Source organism: Megalops cyprinoides, chromosome 16 (genome assembly GCF_013368585.1).
Source record: "Megalops cyprinoides isolate fMegCyp1 chromosome 16, fMegCyp1.pri, whole genome shotgun sequence".
Classification (NCBI taxonomy): Eukaryota; Metazoa; Chordata; class Actinopteri; order Elopiformes; family Megalopidae; genus Megalops; species Megalops cyprinoides.
Genome location: NC_050598.1, coordinates 18,035,983 through 18,061,088, shown reverse-complemented (window position 1 = coordinate 18,061,088; position 25,106 = coordinate 18,035,983). Strand labels below are relative to the sequence as shown.

Here is a 25,106-nt window from a genome sequence, read left to right as displayed (position 1 = left end):
GCCATTGTCCCAAAGTTTGGAATCCCAGTGGAAGAGGGAGCCTCTGGCATGATAGAAACAATGCATATGCAAATTAGCACAATTTAAAAAAGGCTTTCATGCAGTGTACCCAGCTTTGCTACCGCAAAATGCAGTGGCCTTTAAATCTCTGCCAGACCTTTTTTTTTTCTCCCAAGTGAAGAGGCGTGTTAATTTGCTGTGCAAGTTGCCAGACTTTCCTTTTCTGTGAGACCTTGACTACTTGGAGGTGGATCAAGGATGGGCTGCAAAATGACAGCTTTCCCACTTGAGCCCCGAGACGTCTCTCCAAGTGGTTCCCAAAGGGGATATAGGATTTAAGTTTCCCTGCAAATGCAAGCCCACTGCATTTACCTCTGGCCTTCTTTTTGGTTTTAAAGACCCTCCCCCCATGTATTTTGTTATGTTCTCCATCTCCCTGCCACACACATACCACTACCACCACCCCCGCCCAATAGCACAGCTCACAAGAGCAGCTTTTTTTTCATATTTGAGCCATTTAGTTTGCAAATTTCACCTTGTCAAGCATAATGTGATTTACTGGAACCGATTTGCGTTACAGCAATGGATTTACTGAACAGAGCTGCCGACGCGAGGATTGGGGCACCTCAAAAAATGCTCATGTAAATAGAGAGGCCATATTAACGGTCCAGTCACTCAAGGCATTATTTTAAATTTGATACACGGATCATGAGGCTGACTCAAGCTGGGTTCTCTGTTTCGCTGTAATTGACTTTCCACTTCTTGCTTGAGTCTTGCTCCACTGCTGAAAAAATCCTTTCCACATGCAGCGTGGTGCTCCCATCCCACATTCCACATTTTAACCACCATTTTTTTCCTTTATTTTACCTTACATTCCTAACACTTTATGAGTGGCATATTTCAGTTACATTCTTGTGTAACTAGATTATTTATGTTAGCCTCCCTTGTCAAAGTTAGATTATATTATACCATTAAAAATCTGCAAGCTAAACACAGGTACTGTTGATTACTTTAATACAAAAAACTGTTCATTTGATCTTTTTCTACTGGCAATTATCTTAAGGGCCCTGCAGTACTGTATGCTTGACCCCATCTCTGGAAGCCACAGTTTTCTGAAGGAATTTTATGCATGTTTGTTCGGGACAAACTATGAATGGTAAAATATGAAGGCTTCATTGTTTCATTTTTTATTTGTTTTCTTTTTAATGACCAGCTACAGCTACAATATCTTCCCCTGACAGAGGCACAGGGGCTGGCTGTACCATGGGATGAGAGGGAACACTCTTCCTAACAAGTGACATATGTTGCATACAATCTTCTGTTTTAATTTTCTAACACTGTGCATTAACTTCATGCTGTCAGTCCCTCTGAGAATTTTGCTTACATCCTCAACGAATTCATGCTGTCTCAACCCAGATCTTGTAAAAATTTCCCCTAGTCTAACTAGATCCATTGATGTCTTTGTGATTGTGCTCTTTCTGAATCATTGATAATCTGTCACATTTTAAGGCCGAATAAAAATAGGTTGGAAGGAATTTCTCTGAAATGATGCAGACAAATTCTGAAAAGGAAAGTCAAAATTGGCCGCTTGGGGGACTTGTGTTATTCCATCTTTTCCCAGAACATTTCCTGTGGGAACACATTCGTTATTTCAGTATTTTTGACACCAGCACTGTGTGACTTGTGGCATTCCCCTCTCAAATATACAGTCCCATTAAGATTGCATATTTGTGTCTGTGCTTCAGAGGCCTTTCACATATACCATCAGAATTCGAATGCTGCTCTTTTTTGCACTCAGATTGCAGATAATGTGAAACCAAGGTGGAGCCATTCATATTACACACCTTGACTAGTGAAGTGACTTGCCAAACTAATTCCATGGGTAGAACATTGTGTGCAGGTGGAACTATGGTTCACGTTACTCATGGTAAGTGAGGATTATATGTGAGATCCTCCAATCAATCAAAAACAAAACATAGCTGCATAGTATACTTTCACAGTTCCATTGTCTCCAGTACCATGGTGTTGCTATGGAAATAGTACATTTTGTATCAAGAAAAATAGGTAATTGCTTGACTCTTTACTCACCTACTGTGGATTCAGTTTATTTATTTATTTATTTATTAGTTCCAGACATTTAGTTCACTGAGCAAAGTTGTAATATGACCTAATAGTGAAGCACTACCCTGCACACACCAAAAAAAAATAAATAAATAAAAAACACATACAGAACATGATTTGGTTGCAATTTGTCAACTTTAGGGCTTTGGGATTCTCGATTCCTGACTGTACATAGGAATTACACAGTTCTGAGCTGCATATGTGGGTGCTGGGAACTGCACAAGTGATACATCCGTAATAACGAGATATGGGGAAAGCCCCTAAGTAACTGAAATGTCAATGTGATAATATCATTCTACTTTTTTCTATCTTTTTGCTGAAGTACTCAGCCATGGTACAATGCACAATACACTTTTATTCAAAGATGATTGCAGTGGAAAATTATTAGCCCAGGGCAGACAGTTACACTCTGTCTTACGTACTGGGTCTGGTCAGCGTTGGCTTTATATGATTCCACTGACATTTAAACGTAAACAGAACACTCAGTGTACAATGTATGATGGATTTTGACGTCCAGTGAAAGTCAACAAAGAAGATATACAAAAGTGTGGCAACTTGCATGGTTTTTTTCCATTCTTGTAGTCTCCCACTTTGGAGTGAAAGTTGTTCACTACTTTGCCAAAGTCATCTCCTCAAGAAGTAATTTCCAGAATGGATGAAATTTTAAGATACACATTTCTAGGCAGTCAGTTGTTGTTCAGCTGAGCCCTCATGATACAAGGTCATAGAGGAATATTTTGACAGCAGATATTTACTGAGACTATATTTGTCATCAGAGAAACATGCAGATTCATGCTGATATTTACCAAAGACTGGAATTAAAAATAAGGCTGAGATTCAGCAATGAAAACCCAGTGCCTGTTTAGACTCGGGGTTAATGAATGTTTTTTGTTTATTTGTTTTTTTCAGTCATAGGCTATCTTGCAACTGTAAATAGAATCCATCTGCAATAACAGTGAACGTTTAATATCTGTCATTGTTAGTGACATGGGGCTGCATGGCTGACAAGACTGCATTGTAGCCAAAATCTGTAGTTCTGAGTAAAACAAGGTATTGTGACGCATCTGAATAAAAATGTAAGCTAAAACAAAAACCACCATTTTATGTGTACGCTTCATTTTAATCTCCTAAATCTGCTTTAGGATGGTGAGATATCTTTCCATTGTGTAGATTTAGATTATAAATGTGGATGTATTGTTAAAAACCCATGATATGGTTCAAGAAACCGCATTTTCTCTGACAGAGAGTAAGCGGCCTATATGTGATGGATATATGCCGTGATAGTAAAGCTGGTAACATGTTTGCTCTCAATTCAATATATAACCCCATCACTTTAAAATGTCGTGATGGCAACATGTCCGGGGTTGGGGGGGTTACTTGAAAAATGTATTCTGATACAATTACTAATTACCTGTTAAAAAAATGTAGTCAGTAACCGAATCCAAGTATCACAATATTAAAGTAACGTAACATGATTACTTTCCATTACTTTTGAATTGCCTCAATGCCAAATGACTATAATGTTAATTTGGTAGCTAGCTAGCTAACAGTATTAAAGTTGACAGAAGAGGTTGCTTGCAGTGTCTGTGGTACTGTACTGTACTGTGATGCTGTTCCCCTTTTCTGCTTTAAAGACAAAATAATGGCAAAATGTCCACCCAGTGAGAGCATTTTTTTCCACTAGAGGCCATGATAATGAATTGGGAACTGTAAGATTGGCTATAGTTTCACTCGAGACCAGAGTGGCGTTGTGAGACTCGCGAAGTGTTGTGTGTGCGCATGTGCATGGTAGTATATTGTTCTTTTCTTTCTTTTCTGTAACTGTAACAGAATACAGTTACCTTTTTGTATTCTAATTACGTAACGCCATTCCATGTATTCCGTTACTCCCCACACCTGAACATATCTGCGCACGCTGCTGAATTTTTTTTTTTTATAAATAGATAACTATGGGAAAAGAATCAGTCCAAAATTTTGAGATGTTGTGTAGTGGACATAAAAGCCGTTACAGGCATTACATTATTGAAAATCTCCAAATGAGCAAATAGGATAAACACTTAACTTTAAATGAAAGTACTTAATTTGTGGCTTTTGCTTTTATTCGTGGTTAATTATGTAAGATAAGTCAACGGCACTTTACGCAGCGACTGTGGCTGCCGTGCGTATGCATGCCTTCGCCTGTAAACTCAAAAATTACTGCGCGAACCATGGTTTCACAAGCCACGCCGAACACAAAATAACGTTGCTTCCAACAGCGTAGTCCAGATAGTACGTAATCAAAACAGAGAAAAGAGCAGCAAAGGATGTCCGTAGCGGAACTCGCTTGAGCCAGGCAGTGGTCTAATCGATCCCAGCTGCTGGAGAGATGAAAACCGTTCCCCTGGGTAAGTCACGTGTTCTCGAGGGAGCGCTTGGTTTTGGGACACTGCGAGTGAGAACGCTGCGTAGCATTGCCAGTTGCTACTTGAGCCGCTTGTTCGGTCGTGGTTAACAAAAAATAACAGACGTAGGGCTATTTCAAGCAGCCTTATACGTTGCGGTAACAGTGCCGACGTTTTCATCAGAGCTGTAAATTGTCGACTTTGAGGAAACGCGCTTCGGCAAACTTCTGGCTAACGTTTGTGCGCCAGATACAACTGCAATATACCAAGCCTATGTAACGTTACAATAGCTGCTAGGACCTGAGAAGTCAACCCGGGGACGTCATTGCGAGCAAAGGGTATGTATCTTTCTGTACTAAAAGATGTACATTGAATATTCGTTTAAACTAGCAATGGAGAATGTTTCGAGTATGATTTTACTACAACATATTGAATCCGTATGTAGTTGCATTATTAATTTGTATGTTTCCCGTGTATATGCGAAAGCAAGAAGATGAAGACTATCTTCACATAGATGCTCCAAAGAAATGATGCTTATATTCTATTAATTTAACAACCATAGATTGCACGACTGCATGCATTTGCTAGAGGCTGTATAAGCTGGTATTCCAAGCAGGTCCTGTACTTACAAACAAACGGCACGTGACTGCAGGATAAAAGCGATGGAATAAAAGCAAGTTTGTTCACTACAGGTCTTGCACGTAACATGCGTTTACACCTGACAGCATGAAGGTGACAGTTCAAAGACATTTCGCATTCAGAAAGAGCATTTGGGCGACAGATGCTCTCCATCCTGGAAGTTTAGATCTGAGTAGCTTGATACAATTACGAGCGCCTTCGCGTAATCGCACCTATTAGTATTATTTACAGTATAGACGTTCGCCTACACTGAAATGTACAGTGTTTGTTTTCTGTGATGACAATGACTGAAACATCATATTTATTACATTTATTTTTAGATTTGAATATATTTATGAATGCAGTTGCTATATTGCCATCTAAGATAAATACTTAATGTTCAGATAGCCTTGATTGCGTAATGTGTGTGACCTGCTGGTGATCTTCAGAACATCAGTTTAAATGGAATTTATCCTGTGGTAGAGATTCCACATGTAGTGTTTGTGTTGAAGTTTGGAAAGTCTCAGAGACACATGAACATGCCAGAGACACAGTGATGTATTGACCACTTCTCAGCCTTGTTAGCATAGCAGCAGTCACTTGGGGGGTTTGAAGGGGGGGCACCACCCAAACCTGTCAGCCGTCAACAGTATCCATAAGGCTTGTGAATCCTTGGTGAAGTGCCATGGGACTCATTACTCATTCGCTAACAGATGTCCCTGTCTCTGGGTCTCCAAAGGGCCTGTGGATCTGGGTTCCACACTGTGTGGTAGTGACACGCTTCCCCTAGCCAGCACGCTGGCTGCACCTGCTAGATGCTAACCATGTCTCAGTTTGGCAGCTTTTACCTCAAAACAAATTTTAGGAGAAGAATGACAAATGAGCCTATTGTGTACACAAGCAACTTTTGACAGGAGGAACGGTGGGCCAGTTGGCAGTTGTGTTGAAAACCTGCAAATGTAAACTGTTTGAAGAAATATAAAGAGCCTGGGAAGTGGATTGTCCTCAAAATTTTTACTTTGTCTGGAGAGTAATGTAATTGAAGCTGTGCTCTCTGTCAGAACAAGGCAGAGTTCAGCCTCTCCTTTTGGTCCAGAGCAGGTTGCTGTGAGAAAATGTGTTGTTAACAACTAGGTGAGCTTGTTTCACATATCAGCTTAAAGACACCATGATGTTCCACATTTTAGTTTGCAGTGAATATGCTGAGAAGTAAAAGGCTCTTTAGTAGACAGCCTGCATAATGAGATGCAGCTGTCTGTATTCAACCCTGAACAAATGCCATTTTACTTAATGAGACTGACGATTCTCTCTATGGTAGGATGTGCCAGGCCTATCAAATACTTTTCTGATATTGTTAGCTGCAAGATTACGTCTGACACTGTAATCCATCATTTATTCCACAGGGAGCTGTCGCCTATAGCTCCAACGGTTATGAAATCATTCTGAATACTTTGACATGTGCATGCAGTACATCAAACTCCTTTCCAAAGTTACAGCACACTGTTTGCACATTAGAAACAAGAGTGACAGCAGTTGGCTGCATAGCGAACATTTCTGCCATGACTTAAGTGGGGTAGGGCAAAATGCTGGAAAAACACTTCTCAGAAATTCGATTTTTTGTGTTTGTCACCTCAGAGGCGAAACACATGTACCCTCCCTCTGAGTACACCAGTGGATCCAACAAATATCCTCCTCTTTCCAGTCGGAGAAGTAAGCACTAATCTCATTAATAAAAAGTCCTAGTATGTTAATTTCATGCTGGTTGAAAAAAGGTTTCTGCATGTCCTTACAAATGTAACTTGTGAAGTATATGGACTTCAAACCATGACATTAACAAGCTTTAACATTTTGTGGTATTTTTTAAGTTTTCAGAATCTTTGCTTTGTTCTGAAGCAATGTAGTTCAAGCAACGTGTGTTTTGTCCTAATACCTGAAGTACATGTAAGTCCATGTTGTATGGTCATATGGCAAAAAATGGTTTCCATGTATAAAACAGTTTGGTCACACAGAATAATTTACTTAAACAGAATGGTACTGTGTTGCAGATTAAGCTCATAGTAAGCAGAAAGTTTGAAAGTTGTCTCAGCCCTTGCGGTGGCTCTCCCTCTAGACTAACAGCTGAGTTGTTTGGTTAAGTGTTTATCCATTGTTTGTCATATCCTTCGTTTACTGAAGGACTTTCCACTTGAATGTATATCAGTGGCACAGCTCATATGTCTGGCTTTGTTTAAGGGGAAGCCCCTCACATGAGGATGTCAGGTGTCTGTCAACACCTGACGCGGTTGCCATCTTTGTCGGGTCTGCTTTTAAATGTCAATCAGTGCACCATTCAGACAAGGTGCCTCTGGAAACAGGCAGTGCTCCTTGGTATTGTTTCAGCTTGGCTTGTGCTGATAGCTGGGGGCTTGAGCTTCCTCTGTACCGTATATGCAGTGCTTCCTCTTCCATAGGATAATGATGGTGCTTCAACATTGACACACCCCACACTGTTATGTGTAATTAGAATTGTGAATTTAGATTAAGTGGCATTGGTTTTAAATTGCGCAGGCTTAGACGTGTATCTCCGGCACATGTGTTTGTATTGCAAATGCAAACAACTGCTACCACCCAGTCCACAACTATGCCTATGCAGAAGACGTTTCTGGAAAGAATGATACCTGAGTAAATACACAAAACGTGGTGGTTTAAACTATTTATGCTATAATTTAAATCATAATTATTGAATGTTAATTTCGTTCCTATTTAGCCTTTCTTTGCTTTGGTTTTTCAGATGCAAAGTTTCAGCAGCAAATCCTAATTGTGATTCTTCCTGCAGCAGGGCACTTACTTCTAAAGGGCAAATTAAAGTACATACAAATAAGTCCCAGACACTGCTGAGCAAGAGATTCTGAAAATCAATCAGCAATTTTCCTGAAGTTCCATGTCATGTTGAGGGCAGCAGTTGTAAAATTGCAGGGGAATGATTTCTACAAACATTTTAAGACCAATTAGAGATTGTGTACGGAAGGTGCTTTTCGGCAGGTGACCTACTGTGGCAAATGCATTTCTCGCAGGCAGTGTGGGTACTATTCTTAGCTGGTAAGCACCCACACACATACACAGATTGCAAAATGACCGAAGGGTGTGAGTTTAGTGTATGAGCGGCTGGATGAACTGCTTGTGTCCGACTCTGATACCAGGGATCTGGGCTGTGTGAGGAAATCTGGCCCCTGCTGCCTCAGGGTGCCTGGCAGGGGGTCTAATGTTCAGTTACAGGGCATCCCTGGCACAAGCCGATTTAAATGACTAATTTACATGTAATTCTGAGGCAGAATTATTCACCATCATTTTAGAGATCAGATTTTAGAATTTGGGCACAATGCACAAGGGCAATCTGTGATGGAAAACAGTCTCTCGCTGGCTTCAAAAAATGAACAAAAGGACTGCAGCCTACTGCAGTAGGTCCTGAAGTCTTCACACTAGTTTGCAAGAGTGCCACATCTTGTAAAGGTAATACACTGTTTTCTTTTATGAGTGGTGACAGTGTACTCAGCAAAGAATATGCTTGCTCTCTCAAGTGCTGAAGTAATGATCCATGAGAAATTCTCCTTGTGTCATTATGTGCCTGTCTTTTGCCGTTATGGCCCAGTAGAACCCTGGGATGGCAGCGACATTCGCTGTGGTTGAAGATCATCTTCCATTTTGAAAGCAGCGAGTGGAAAATGAAGCAAGTATCCTGTTCTCTTAAGTCAGAGCATTTCATGCATTGTGCTCCTGCTTTTTTTATTTTAGCCCCCATTCTCACCTCCATATCTTTTGGTCTAGTATTTTCATGCATCCAAAAAAAGGATTGCTTAAAATGTTTTAATCTACTTTAATCAAAGGGATAATTGAGAATCCCACTGATCTAAGAATTGCCAACGGCTATCTCAGGTTTTACTTGAATTCTATGTAGATTTATTTTGTGCATGGTCAGAGACTCTCACTTAAGGAAACTATGAAGGGATCGGTCTACCTGGAGGGTACAGTTAAGGAGGATCACTAAATGCTCAGGGTACTAATCCCAGAATTCAAAAGGAAATCCACCTTTTGAATCGATATTGCCTTACATGTTTCCATCCTAAATAAACCATGTGCTTGATGTTGTCATATATTGCTACCTTAACAACAGCACAGTAATCAGCACTGTATTCAACCAGGTGAATTTATGAACACTGAGTACTATGTGAGAACTATGCACTTGAATAAATAACTTCAGTGCTGTAGTCTGTCATCAGTATTGAGAAAATCTTGCATCTGTTAGTAGAAATACACAGTCATGTTGCAGTTTTAAATTTTTCTCCTTGTATGTTTATTGGGTCTCTGGTCAGAACTGGGCTGTGGTAGACCTGAGCAGCCCCTTTTCAACCCTAGTAACACATGAGGATCAGTGATTGGTTTAGAGTGTTTAGGAAACCATGTCTAATATTATCTTTAAGGAGTTTCACCTTCTCATTGGTTAGCTACCATCCCTGCTGGGCAGAATTCAAATATTCCATGTGGATAGGGAGTCATTTCCTCCGGTGTTGTTACTCATTGAATTACAGCCATGGACAACATGACAAAGTCCTTCCCTCAATAGAATTTATTATTATACAGGAGCAGAATTATTGAGCCTCAATGTTGCTATAGGTTTAGTGTAAACAACGAGTCTACATATTGAGGTAGCAACCATGGAAATGTTTAGTCCTTCAACAAAGAAACGGGGAGCCAGGGAGTTAACATGGTGTTGATTGGAATCAAGAGCATAAGAGCGCTGACCGTTGTGTAATGGGCCCTTGCCTAGCAGCATCACTTTATCATTAATACCGTGAGATTGTGACTTATTATATGTTTTCAGTGAGAGAACACAAGTAGTGCAGAAAGTAGTCTTCATGGTTCCCTGACCAATGACAACGGGCATCCAGGGAGCTTGATTTTACATTGTGTTTCTTATTTATCCTGACAGATGGCCTTATCCAAGGCTGCTTACATAGCTCAGACTTTACGTAGTATCCTTTATACAGCTGGATATTTGCTGAAGATGAGTACTTTCCTCAAGGGAACAATAGCAGTGTCCCACCCAGGATTCCGCCACATAGAATGGATCGTTTAGCAAGCATATTGTCAGCCTGCCTTGTCAGATTAGTACCGCAGCTCTGAGGTGTTGGATTTAATTCAGGCCTCTTCACAGTCGTCTTATTTATATTCACAGCAATTAATTTATATTTACCACATCTTAAGGAAATGAATTCTCTAGATCTGAAACTCTTTCAGAGAAACAGATATTAAAAGATACTTATGGACATATGCAGCAGTGGTCTAAAACAATTTCTTGTTGTTACTGATTACATCATTTTGCACTCAATACAGATTGGTTGATGCAAAATAAACTTTCAAAACCCAAAAATACGCAATTTCATTAGCTTAGGGACTTGCATAATTATGTTGAGGTCATCACTTCATACAGCTGGGTGTTCACAGAAGTAATTTGAGGTATTTTGCTCAAGGGTAGAGCAGCAGTATCCAAGCAGGGAGTTGAAGCAGCAACCTGTGAGTTAGGAATCCTGCTCCAGTACAACACATGCTGCCCAGTGTCAGTGGCACAGACCATAAATCATCTTAGAGTAGTCAGCCCAGCCCTCAACTAAGAAGGCGCCGTTATTGTCACTAAGATGGATGCAGAGGCAATGTCAGGCCTGAGGGGGGCTGTCACCTCCTTGAACGTCAAAACGCAACACCAGTTCCCTCACAATAAACTCATGCTCTCACACACCCTCTGCCAGGGGGTTAAGTATGGAGGGGCAAGGTCAGGGCAGGTCAAGCAAATGGCCGCTCACAGACTAGGCTAAAATTGTAAACCCGAAGGGATCCCATTTCCCCACCCCCATGCTTTGAGGAGGACAGACTGTGGTATATCCCTCAATGCCTCCCTGTTGCTATGGAAACAGTGGTGAAGGATCCTGTGCCATCTACAGTCAAGCCTGTTTAGCTGAACAGTGTGAGCGTAGTGCCCTCTCCAACAGAGATGTGGACCAGTTTAGGGCAATGATAGCTGTCCTTGGAAGCTCACTGAATGCCACTCTGAAGCATAAATTAATGCTCTGAAGCGTAAATTAAAATGTATGTATTTACTAGATAGTGTTGTCCCTAATGCTGTTTTCATAGTATTCCATCATCCATATCCTCATATTTCTGTTTTAAAAACAATAAAAAGATTTTGTTAGTATTGTTTTCGTGCATATTTTTCCATGTCCAGTTACAACTCCTCTCTATATAACTATGTGCTGTGCTCAGAGAGGACAAGCCATAAAGTGTGGATCATGTTGATGTCAGATGAAGTGGGTAAGCTGTAAGTGTTGAAATATTCTAACTGAGCTTAAAGACCTGTTGCCATGATTATTGGTTGATGATTATGTGGTCATTCTGCACCACAAGTGCAAAAAGAAGACAGTAAAAGTATTTAAAAAGTGACCCCTGTCCTTACACCTGGGTAGGAGCAGTGGACACGTCCATCAACACCTAGAAGATGAATCATAATTCTAAAAGATCTACCTCACACATCTTAGTCAGCTTCACTACACATACCCAGGGACACCTGCAAAAACAAACTAGCATACAAAAATATCCTCATTACTGAAGTAATACAATGGGTTGGTCCATGCCAGAGAAAGCTAACCTCTGGCTATGCCCAGCAGGTGTGCTTTGTTGACATTTTTTCACCAGTTACATCTCAGTTAAATGCATTTTTGCTTTAATCCTGAGACAGAAATTGTCTTTCAGACCTGACCCACTTTATAATTTACTTACTTAAAACAAAGACATCTAAGACTGTCTTAGTAGCTTTTTAAAATCATTGTACTACCCTATTAATAAAGAACGTGGAAAAGAATTTTAACTGCATAGGTACTTTAAGGTACTACTAATCCTTTATTTGAATTTGTCTTGTCTTAAATTTGAGTTGACTTCAGAGGGATCAGTGATTGGGCTCACAGCCTGCCCGAGTGAGGGCTTATACAGGCAGTGGAAAGGGCTGGAAGGTGGTCCTGCACCATCTTTGTCCTTCTTCCCTGTTCTGAGGCGAGCGGTGGGGTGTGAGAGCTCAGGCTGACAGGGTTCAGGTGATTTATACATGGCCTTTGAGGCTGATGTTTCTTTAAAGAAAAGGAGCAGGACCATCAATGGAAACGACCTCTCATTATCCTCCAGCGGCAATTCCCCACATCCCCAAGCAATCAGCTGAACTCTTGGTCAGCACCCCAACAGATCTCCATTCCATTTTGGAAAGGGGAGGCACCCAGTAAAGAGATGGGTGGGTAGGGTGTCATTCATCACAAACACCCAGTATATATGACCATGTCTGAAGGGACCTTCATGCAGTTAGGTGGGGAGAGGTAGTCAATTTATCGAATCTGATTTTACGCAAAAATAGTACTTGTAATTGTTGATACACACTTTGTACAGAAGTGACAATGAGACTACATTGTTCATATTTCATTATCTTTCATGTATCAAGTATCACAGTGGCTCTCCTAGTCTAAATGAGAGTGCTAATTATGCTGATGAGGGTTGAACAGTTTGTTATAGATGTATGGCATGAGAAAGAATGCCCTGTTTCTATTTCTGAGTGCTCAAATCTCATAATAACATTGGAAGTTAATTGCGTCGCCCCACTCTCAATACTGTGACGCACCCTGGAAAAGTAAACCGCGTGTTTGGAGGAAGAGGTAATTACTGTACTCTGTGGATCACCCAGCTTTTAATTTGCATCCCTCTAATATGGTTTTGTACTCCCTGGAAGTGGCTGACGGATAATACTCTTCCCTTTGTGGGAAAGGTTTACAAAGCATGAAAGCGCCGTCACATCAATTTCAAATCAGTCCCATTAATTCACCCCGTCTCTCATGTTCCCTAATTTGCAGCTGCATGTGTAAGTAGCTCTGTCTTTCATTGAATTACATAAGTGTGACTGCTCAATACTTTTTTTCCCACCTCCATTCACGCTACTGTGTCTTTTACAATGGAAATTCAAAAAACAATAGGCATCAATCCATGTGAGGGGGCCTTAATTTAGTCCTGTGATCTCTCGTTTTATTGTCTTGCATTGATACCGCTTTGAACGATGCGTTTGGCACAATCAAGGCGTTTATTACTTTGTCTCATTGCCTATGAAAAGGCAGTTAAATTCGAGGCTCCGGCTGTCGGGGGAGATTCTGAGTTGGCTAACAGTCGCTGCAGGTTGAATAGCGTAGCCAAGGTCCACGCTCGGTGACTCATGGCTCCATCTCGCCGCTCTTGTGCAGGAGTCCCTTGCTGTGCTTTACGAAACAAATAAAGACTTTTATTGTGGCCACTTGCTTCTGCGAGTGAATTCCTCCATCCCCCGGAGGAAATCCATCCACTGAGCTAACAAAAGCAAACGCGCATACCTCTCTGTAAGTCGGGCAGGGATCCTGGGAAAGTTTGTGTCAGTCCTCTTTGCTCCAAGTGGTCGCGATGTAAGATGAAGCTGCACTCATAATAAACACCGGCTCTTTACATATGACGTCTGTGCACTGTGCCACATGCTAAATGTGCTGTCTTGTTTTTCTTCTTTCCCACAGAGCCAGTTTGAGCGTGTTTGGTTTTGAGTAGCAGACAATGAGACTGTAGCCCTCAACTCCAAAGAAGGTAAGCACTGACTCTGCGGGTTAGTGGTTACAATTATGTGACAATATATAAAACATATATACAAGAATGCATACATAACCTTACAGCCTTAATGAAAATAGAAGTAGGTTTAAGAGATGTTGCAAAGATGATTCACTCTGATTTCTTGAACCCTCGTGTTGCCTCGCCATGACTCTGAACTTGTGCTATGTTCACGCAAAGATTACGTGAAAATCCAACCACTCTTTTTTGTACGTGTAGTCAGCCTATCTCCTCTTTGAATTTATAATTAACAGAAGCACCAGCATTTTAAAAATCTGTGATTTTTTTTTTTTACTTTATCTGTCCTGCTTAATGACACTAAAAGTTTTTACATCACTTACCCTTTGGATAACCTGTTATGATCCTTAAATTTGTCTCAAAAGTGCTCAGACTGGTTAGCTGTCCTGATTCAGACATTTACCAGAAATGATCACCAGGCTGAATTAGTGAACTCTCTTTGATCCTTTTTGAATGGGAGATTTTGGATTGAAATCTCACTATCAGTAAGTGACTGTTGTAAGGCTCCTTATTCTAAGGGAGTGTTCAAGAGTCCTTCACTTTTTATTTTAATTGACATCCCTAAGGTGCCCAAGGTTCATGATATTCCAATGGTAAATCCCCGGTAAGTGGACTCAAGGAGGCCACTCTAGGAAGGACTGAGTTCAATAATGGTCATATTCATTACCGGCAGCGGACGTGGTAAATCCTATTACCTGAGTACTTCATCCCCACTATGGCTTTATAAACAACTGAATTCATAGACTCGCACTTCCCTAACCACTGCCTCTCCCCTCTGACGAACACTGAGTCTCTCCAGCTCCAAATGTTTTTTCAGTAAACATCTGCGCTGTCTCATAATTAAGCATGGCCATGCGTGTAAACTACAGGGCTGCTTGTTTTCGCAGTCTCCAGTGAACTGAGCTGTCCGTCCATTCCCACACACTGACAAGGCAGAACTTTTTAATTCTCTCACTCCCTCACTCCCTCACTCCCTTTCTCTGGAACCGCCTGGCAATCAGCAACCAAAAAAAAAAAAAAAAAAAACAGAAGCAGTGGACTGTGGGTGTTTGTCATTGAAGCATTTATTTTCATTAAGTGAATGTTAAGTTAATCCCACTGTTTTAGACTGAGGATTTAATGTTAGCTCCGGGGCCTGTACTGCACAGGGGGCTGATGCTCCTGCCCAATCATGGCATTTCATCAGACAGACAAATAGCGCAGGGTATTATGTTAATGCCATGCCTCTGTATGGGCAATAACTCTGCTATTTTTTTTTCCTGCCAGCAATGGCTGTAATTTTCTTTTTAAAACCCATCTGTTTACTACTGTTGATGGAACAATTTGGCATCAATCTTCAAATGGTGTTTTTACAAATGATGCCATGTCACATGCCGTGTTTGAGATTTTCCCACAGTATCTATAAGAAATTATTACTGTTCGCTGTCATTTTCATTAATGTTCAAGGATGTCACATACAAAGCCACTGCAGAGTCTGTTCCATTGCAACAACACTCGCTCTCCTATGGACTGTCTTCCTTTCCTGTTTAGACTGAAGTCCAGTGTTCAAAAATTACTTCCAGTTGCATGTGCTGCAACTGTGTCCTTGTGGAAAAGAGGAATATCACATAGTGTTTAGGTGAAATAAAAGTGGGTACAAATAATGTCTCTAGTCATGTCACCATGATTCACAGAAAGCCCAAAGCACTAGCCGAACAACAGACAGAGACCGGGTTGGAACGTCTAGTTATATTACAAGAAAATTCGGAAAAGGGGGCAGTCAAATGACTGCCGCTAGCAACAAAGGGCAAACAAATTGGTCATCTCCACACTGTTAGGATCAGTATCGCAGCTCAGCACCGCTGCAGGAAGAAAACGAAAGAGGTCTCTTAATACTGCGTGCACTCTACCACTGTGGTGACCATAGCTGCCTTTTCACTTGATCTGGCAGAGGATGAGTGGGACGCACACACAGCATTCTAGCTGAGGTTCCACCCACCATCCGGGTTCCACACAGCTCTTAATCACAAGGGAATGAGCTGACCTTTTATCACTGTTGAGAAAAGTGCAGTTGTGTAAAATGGAGCAACCCAAATAGTGACTGTCATAACACAACCGGTTAAATTGCTCCTGGCCGTATTCTGTGAGCAGACAGTTATGGAATCATGCTAAAAATAGTCCTTTGAAGCATAGCTAACTAGCTATGAAAAATTAACTGGTAAAGCCAAATTTAGCATTGGTTTACAGCACATTCTGTGCAAATTCATGACTTTTCTTTTTTTGCTTTTACAAGATGGTAGACAGATCCTAGAGCTAGCATAGGAGTAGACATAGAACTAACATCACAGATTTTTATCATTACTAGTATCATCAGTATTCCCAGCATACTGTTCCATGTTTAAGAGCGTGAATGGGCTATATATTGTTGTTGCCTTTCACTACACACTTATGTGCTGTCCAGTATAAGGCAAAAGACTGCAGCTAATGAAACCGAAGCAGAATGAAGAGGAATGAATGGTGTCACCAGCTGCCTGAGCTTGCTTTGTTAGCAGAGGCTGAGGTTCCCTGCTTCACAGACACAGCTGAGGAACAATACGTTCCCACTTCATCTTAACACTCTGATTGGGCTAAAACACTCATTACCACCTGACTGTGCTTCCTAATTGCTGTTTGATGCAGTATGTGGTTGGTTGTGCCTCATTTCAAGTGACAGGACCTTTTTTTGCCCTGTCCATGTGTTCTATTTTAGGCATTTTGTAATCAGGGCTCATGTGACTATCATGTCGCTGTAAGCACCCTGTAGGGAGTAGTTATCCGGAATGTGACTTGGCATGTGTCCTCTCTCTCTAGACAGACCAAGCATGGACAAATGAAATGCCGCTGAAACTCAGATTTGACCAAACAGCCCATGCAGTGTTGTGTTGTCGAGGATGAATGTGCACGTGACCAAGTAAGAGGTTTTTCCAGCTCACAAACATTTTGACAAGGAGCAGAGTACATCAGCTTCATGTGCAGTGTACAGAGCGACTTAGCCCCTGAGCTACTAGACTGTGCTTCCTCAGAGATGTTCTGTCTTGCCTCAATGTGTTACATGCAGTGACCACACATGTCACTATTCCATTTTGTCCCCATCTGGAGAAGAACATCGTGTGCCGAGTCTCTGTGCAGGGATTGGAGACAGATATGACATCAAGGGGTATCCTTCAGCTGGCCCAAATAGGTCAGAGTGGTGACTGATCTGGGTTCACCCAGGCTCCTGTGCTTCAGGGTCAGTGGCCGCCCCTCCATGCTCTCCCAGAGACTCACTGGAAAATTAGTAATGGGGTGGGTTAGCCTGTCTCTTGCCTGTCAGATGTCAGTTACCATGGGGACACACCTACAGCTGTTTGTAATCACTGCTGTGGTATCAGACCTGAGATTGGTCCATTTGAAGACCATGGATTCAAATGGTTTGTCTCTCTTTTTTACTATGTCTTAAGAGCAATGATGATGTTTCAGTATCTATATTCCTTCAACTAACAGTAGGATATCTTCCTTTTCTGAAAAACAGTCATATGCCATATGTGCATCATATGCATGCAGTGCATGTTATATTGTTTCTGACATGTTAAGGTCCATGTCTGCCACTCCCTATCTATTCTGCTTCTCTTTGGAAATCTGTCTCACTAGGTTAGACTCCTAAATGTCAATGTCTGTAATTGGTTGCTTGTTTTTTTTTAGCCATTTTTATAATTGTATTTCATGAACAATGAATACTTTAGAGTTTAGAAGGTACTACTCATGTTGTCTCCACAGAGGTGATGTAATTTAAGTGTACTTAAAGCTTGGTTATATTATCTTGCACGACCTTAACAATTCCCGTATAGTTGATGCATATTGTATTTGCAGTGCTCTTTTGAGAAATAGTCCCACACTTTTATACAATAAAAGAATATTTTTGTACCTTTTTTACCATGTCTGTAAATAATAGTAAGTAACTACAGCAGTTGACTTGCATTGAAATTCCACCAGAAAACAAATATTACTATATTATTGGTGATAAGACCATGAGTCACTAATCTGTTACTCAGTTCAGTATATTCATGTATGCTAATAACCAAAAAATTAGGAAATAGCTAGAGAGCATTAATTCTTAAAAAATGGGATTGAAGTATGTTAATATTCAGTCTTTGAAGCTGTGGAACATGATTTGAAATCCATATCTCCACTTTCAACTCTTATTTGAGCAGTGGAAAGCTGGCAGATATGTCATTGAAAATTCAGCTTTGCAATTTGACAGGTTTTTAGAAAACCTGAGTTGTTCTTTTTCCCACTTTCATTATGTATCTTTATGTATGTGTGTGTATATAAAAATATATGTAATTATAATATAAAATATAATTACACAGTGCGGTTACTTGTTTGAGATTGTGTAAATTGTATGTCAAATCTGTTTTGACAAAAATCAGTTTTATAACCATTGTTACAATTTTGTGCCAGTGACTGTAAACATCCATTTTTGTCTCTCCTGTTTTCAACCTCATGATACATTGATGTAGGAACCATAAGCAACGCTAATAAACATTACATAAATGTGTTTTGCTGTAACCTCTATAAAAGTTCAGGTTATCACACCACTGGACAGCTTTTTCCTTAAATTGATCCTGTTGATTTCTGCAGGGGTGTTGTACTCCTCACCACTAGATGGCACTGTGGGCGTATAATCCTACCATTTCCACCAAGTGTTGTTGCTGTTGAAACTGTTGCGGATGTAAAAATCTTTAGAACAGTAACACAGCAGACCCAAAGCTCCCTGATTAAAATGTGAAGGTTGGCCAACATATTTTCAAATACCACTTGTATGTCTTGACTACAATACTTTTTTGTTTACATGTGTATCATGGTAGCATTTCTATTAAATGTGTTAAAGACATGTAAGCAGAGGAAGTCTTCACTACTGTGATGCTATGAAAAAAGGACTTTGACTAGTGGAGGGAAGTGATTTTCACCTATAAAGCATTCCCAGTTTGTTTCTGTGGAGACAGGGAGACTGCTCCAGGAATTCCTGCCCAAGAATGGCATTGTCCTCAGGGTACAGTGAAGAAAGAGTGGGTGTTGCTCTTTTGTTTTCATCAACGGCTCATATCAGAGTTCCACATGACTGCACAAAACACCTTTTGTTGGTAACGATAGCAAGTAAAGCAAAAACAATCAAATAATCAAGTGACATCAAACTACAAGCGTTATAAATCACCCTGGAGGCTTCACAAGTCTGTGAGAGAAGCCCGAGCTATAAATTCACCTGCATTCCCTCAGGTCTGGAGGAGATGTTTCCCAACTCCACCTTGAACTGTTAAGGCTCTCACATGTTTGCAAGTGGTGTGTGCAATGTTTGTGGGTATTTGTGTGAGTGTAACCTTTTGACAGTGCGCCAAGCTTTCCTTGCGAAACGTGTGCAGATCTGTTTTAAGCAGATTGTCTCCCTTCCAAGGAGCCGTCCCAGGTGTTTACATTCCCACGTTGGAGCTAATCTGAGCTTGTTGGAGGAGTACTGCATGCTGCAGGGGATCTCTGACTGCTTATGGATGGCGCCACAGTTAACACCAGTATCACTTAGAACATCATCACTGTGCCATTAAGGAAATGGGTCACTTTTTATTGGATGCCACAGATGCTCAAGATGTGTTTCTGGCAGCCATGTTCACCATACTGCATGAAATGAGTAAAACTGAAGTCATTTGTCGAAAGCAATGCCCACAATACACAATCCAGTTGATACAGTTGTGGGTCGCTTTCATAGTTCTGCAGTCCAGTAGATAATAGATTGGACAGAACCCAAAGCCTAATAAGTCGATTTTCATTATTTTCTAGACATTCAATTCTTCTCACTCCTTAAAACTTCTACAAAATGGTAAATGCAATCCACAAGACAACAGTAACATTCAAGAAATGCATGGCTGTTCCCACCCATTCCTACAGCTGCGTTGTCATCCTAATGTTTTGAAACACATGGCTTGTTTTCAGGTTTTAGGATTTGGTTCAGCACTTCCTCCCATTGTATGTAGCCCCCTTTCTGCCTCGCAATTACAATCTAACTGATGGATTCACTGATGAAATATAATTGACATAATGAGTTTTAAATGTGCAGAGCTTTCTCTGAAGTACGTAATTAGGCTAATTCAGTCAGTTCGTTCATAATTTCTCCATTCAGTGTCTTTTTGGCATCTGGCAATTTGCAAAGGAATTGTGGTTAAGCGATTTCCAGTGTGTGAGGCCCGCAGAGCTTTGAAGAACAACAAAAAAAAGCGGCACTGAAGCCGTTAGTCCTGACAGAGATGATCCTCAGTAAACAATTCCTCATTAGACACAAAACCCAGCCTCTGACCAATTACTGCTTATGGTCCTCTGCAAAATGGAGAGTCAATAAAAACAGAAGCACAGGGTCATTTGAAGGACCTAGTGCACCTTGTTCACTTCTCCAAACAGTAAATGAAATAAAGCAATCCCTGAACAATGAGGAATCATCAAGATTATGTAAATTCAATGTTGGCTGAAATGAGATGGGATGCCTAAATACTGAGGTTGTATTTTTGATGTTTATAGCATATATTCTTGTCTTGCGAAACTAATAGGGGAGACATTTAAAATTATCATTAGTAAGTGTAGGATTTGAACTTGCAAGTCCATTTCCCTAGCCACCACCACCATAAGTTCTACAAATAATGTGATGCAGTAGTTTTTCTGTGTGTTATGCCAGTATGGTGTCTCAGATACACAGGTCCACCTAATGCAACAAATTTGAATTTGAATCTGACGTGGAAAAAAATACTTGACACTTTAGTTGTAAGGAAAAGGTCAAATGCTCAGAACTGCATCTGACTGTAGCATGTGAAGTAGCTATTTAAAGTGTATTCACCTTTTCTGGTGTTTTTCTGTCTCTGAGGCAGCTGGAGACTGTCAGTGAAAAGCCGGAATTGTGTTGTCTGTCGGGGGCAAGATGTGGAGATCAATTCCGTGTCAGCGCTGTACTTTCATAGAGTTGACTGAAATTAAAAATCATTTATTATTACAATTGTATGGTTTGGTGTTTTTGTTTTCTTTTGACTCGTTGGTTGAATTCCATTGCTAGCTCAATAGTGCAACATGCTAGTTTTATATGTCTTTATATTTAGGGGCCAAGCACCAAAGGTGCAAGGCACCTGTTGTAATTGTTAGAATTTTTCACTATTATTATTGTTATACTTTCCGCCATGGGAGTCTATGGCAGCCCATAGAACCCCTAGGTGGATTTTGGTTAAATTTGGCACATTGATAGAGGACAGTCCAAAGTATCCAGGCATCAAATTTGGGGTCAATCCACCCATCTCTGTAGCACCACCAACAGGTCAAACTTCAAGGTACATCTTTGCTTATAACTTCTGAACTGTTTGTCCTAGGGTTGTGATCTTTTTTTTCGCCCTGAATCCTAGGGTCATCCCGATTCAAATGCACCCATTACTGTTAAAGTCTGCCATATTGGATTTTCTGCATTTTGAATTTTTCAAAAAACCTACTTTTGCAAACTAGTCCTAGGCCGTTGATCCTATCACCACCAAATTTGGTACGTATCATCTACAGACGGTTCTAACCAAAAGGTATTCAAAGAATTTTGCTAGGACAAACGATATGGCCGCTGTCATCCATGGTGAAGACATCAAAACAGGAAGTGAGTCATATCTCAGCAGTGCTTTGTTGGAGTGATGCCAAACTTGATACACTTTGTTGGTATTAGGAACTGGGTATGCCATTAAAAAAATTAAATCCCCATTACTCTGGCATGAAAGCAGCTATTTCAACTAAATTTCTTGTGCTTCATGAAAGTTAAGGATCCTAACTGGGAACTTATGAAACCTCCACGTCAGCCATTTTGTGTTTCATCCATCTTTGATTTTGTCAAAAACACATTTAACCATCTCCTCCTAGAGTTATGGCACAATGAGGTTTTGTGTGTTACGTTTTTGGACCATTGTCTTTAAGAGTTGTTGCAGGATAGTTGCCAGGTTGAACAATATGGTCGCAGTGTACCCACAAATTCGCCCATGAAGGCGCTATATAAGCGCTATATAAGGTGCTTTTGTTCATTGGCATAAAACTTACGCATGCTTACCATGAGGCCTGGGTGGCACACACCACGTTTAGTGAAATTTGGCCACTTTGGTGTGCTATACTGAAAAACAGGTTTAAACACCCATGTGTACGTGTACTTAGACTTTAATGACATTTTGTTCCAATGGACATCACAAGGCACAGACCACACAAAGACCAATTTTTTGTAGATCATTACATCATTACATATCAGGTCCTAACTGGGAAACGAACGCATAGTTCAATGTACAAATGGCATGGTTGCTAAGATGCAATCAGTTTGTAGCACTTATAATAGGCACATCTCCTGCACCTTTTGGCTCCTTCATTGCTGCTTGCTATATAGCTATATTTTATTCATCTAATTGGTATGTGATTTCTCAGTGGAGCTCTACAATTTCATATAAAGCAATTACAATTGTAATTTTTGTTTCCTTTCAGTGTGGTATGACTCACACTGTTGCGTTTTAAGACCTGTACAAGGAAACCGAATTCCTTGGGTCATTCTGGGAAAAAAAAATGTATTTGTGGCTCCAGAAAAGGAGGATTGTTGTAAGTTTTTAAGCCACTGTATTAAAACATTAAGCTGAGTGTCTACCACTCATGGACAGAAGAGCTTTCTGTGTGTGTGGTTAGGTGGTGAAAAATGATGTTTTTAAAGAGCTGGTGTGGTATGCTTTATGCATGATAGAGCACTATTGAATTTGAACTGGAAGGGAACATTTTTGCAGATATTTTCCTAAAATGGCTACAGTACAGTTGCTCTTAAATAATCACTTGAACCATGTAGGCAGGCCTGCTCTTTCCTCGCTGAATTTCTTTTCTTTTCTGCTGCACAGACGCACAATAGTGCATGTCTGTGTGCAGCAGGTTTGGAATTTAGTGTAATCCTCTCCCATGTTTTATTGATCACACGGCGCTCTCTTGTATCATCAGCCGATAAAATGGTGGGCAAAGGAAAGTTCATCTTTTAGAGGCTGTCTCTCTCATGTTGGCGTGTGGCTAATAAGATAAAGTGGTATTTCATGTTTGAATGTATTTGAAGCTGCAGCAAGTGAGGGGTGAATTCTTTGGCTGTTCAAAAGGGGCATTTAATATGTGGCCTAAAATTGAAGAATATGGAGCAAATCCACTCCGCAGCTCTGAAGTGCTGGCACACACGCACTGTCTCAGGTTTTCAGTACGGTTCATTCTGTTCAAGTTTCCAGTCTGTCCACCCAACATTCTGGATGAGAGGATTCAGTCAGACTGTTACTGTTAGCAGTGGGGGGGGGAGTGCCCTCCATGATTTGTGCCACACTTGTGTACAGAAGGCTTTTTATACCGTGAAGCATATAAAAGTTGGATGAAATTTAAAAAAAAATGTGTACAGGTGAGAAATGGCAAGCTGGTTTTGTGGTTGCCTTGGGCATCGCTTTCTTCTCTGACGTCCTGGGACCCAAGCAGAGTGTTTCGGGTTTCTGTTAGGTTGCAGTCGTACAATGCCTCCCCTCCCCCGCCGTCGCTACCTCAACTGAGTTCTGAGGCAGAGACCCATCACCTCATTCTGTTTTTTTTTTTCTCCCTTATAGAAGCAGACTTTCACATGCATTTTGAAAAGAATCTAATGTCAACACAGCTGCCTTTGTTTTAAAGGCACCCAGCAGCCGTGCCTTCTATCGCCTCAGCCAGTTTTGGCCATAGTTACAGATTGCAGATTGGATTGAATTTTTTTCTAAAAGGCCAGCCAGTGTCCAGCTCCCAATTGGAAATATTATGTAGAGGCATTCCAGGCTTTTACTTCACATAAACAGAGCCATCTCTTCCTGTGGCAGATGCGGATCTGTTTACATTCCTGCCATTCCGCCACGACACACTGCGTATTCTCAAGAGCCGCTTTTATGCCGTCGAGTGTTTTGGTGCTAATATGCTGAAGATCTTTGATGGCTTTAAAGGAGTGTGAAATGTGAGGTGTCGGGTGCTATGGCAGTGCCAGCATGCATGGTTCAACACAATGTCCCTGATTGCAAAGAGTCCCTGCCACTCACTCTGCGTAAAATCACTCCTGGGCCTTTTTCACGTCACTGACAAGAGGAGCCAGTCTTTCCTCTGCATTACCATTTCACCGGGGTGTTAAAACTGCAGGGTTGTAAGCAAGATTCACTGGCAGCGCTGCTTTTAAAGGAATTGAGCAGCGGTTAAAAATAGAGATCCCTCAATTTCTGCTCATTTCTGAGATGAAATTATTGTGCTGCTTTTTATGGAATCCTCTTATGGCAGCTCTCTGAATCATCTTCTGATTTCATAAGAGTGCACTTTATGTTCTGCCGATGTAAATGTGCTTACTATGCTCTAAATATTGATCTGTGCTCTGAATATTTTGTAGTGACAAATGAATATGAGGTTACTATGTGTGAGAGCTAGCATGGAGGTTCAAATTGAAGGGACCCTCCTGCTTAAAATCTTACATGGGCTGTCCACAACATGCCCATCTGGTGTATAATTCTGGTGGAGACTACAGCAGTTCAAAGAGCAGCTCATTTTGTACTATAGACTCTTTGTCATAGAACGGAAGAATGAGGATGATTTTACTTAACATGAATTGGGGGACATAGGACTGTATGAAGTCTAGAAGACAGGAGCGAGCCAAACTTGCATTCTGCACAGTGTTCAGTAGCACTTACAGTAGGAAACTAAACAGCCAGTGCCCTTTCTTTCCAAAGAAAACAATAGTGGAAATAATAGCCCAGTTTGGCAACAGTTGATGTTGAATGCTTGTGAATGAATCTTGCTTCACAAAACAGTAGTGTTTCTTTTATTTTTCTAAAAAAAAAAATCAGTTTCAAGTTAAATCACACATTGTCAAACAGTAATGCTGAAGACAGTGTCTACAATTTCATGCGGTTATGATATCACTGGCATACTGCATTTGTTCCCTTTTCAGAAGCAGAGGGAAGAGGGTACTTCAAAAGGAAATTTCTTGTGTACTGAGAAGGGATGGGCATGAGAACTCAAAATAGAACAAGTGCTGGAGCATTAAAAACAGCACTGGGGTTCTCAAAATGCTCATTAAATAGGCCAAAAAATAAAAAAGTTTGGCTTTGTGTGAACTATATATGTTGTTACACATTCACTCTTAGAAACTGGTCTTGCGTAATGATGATACTACACCTCAATAAGAGGAAGTTCTTCTAATATCAGTGTACATCTTTACAAGCA

General features: G+C 40.7%; 1 protein-coding gene across 2 annotated transcripts in view; it reads left to right on the top strand.

Annotated features, from left to right (window-relative positions):
- Window positions 1-4,373: 4,373 nt before the first annotated feature.
- mid2 (midline 2) overlaps window positions 4,374-25,106 on the top strand; it is a 132,831-nt gene continuing 112,098 nt past the window's right edge. For both annotated transcript variants that reach the window (XM_036548677.1, XM_036548676.1), the window contains exons 1-2: window positions 4,374-4,840; window positions 13,721-13,787. The gene's annotated coding sequence lies outside the window, so the exon portion shown is untranslated. The remainder of the gene's footprint in view (window positions 4,841-13,720; window positions 13,788-25,106) is intronic.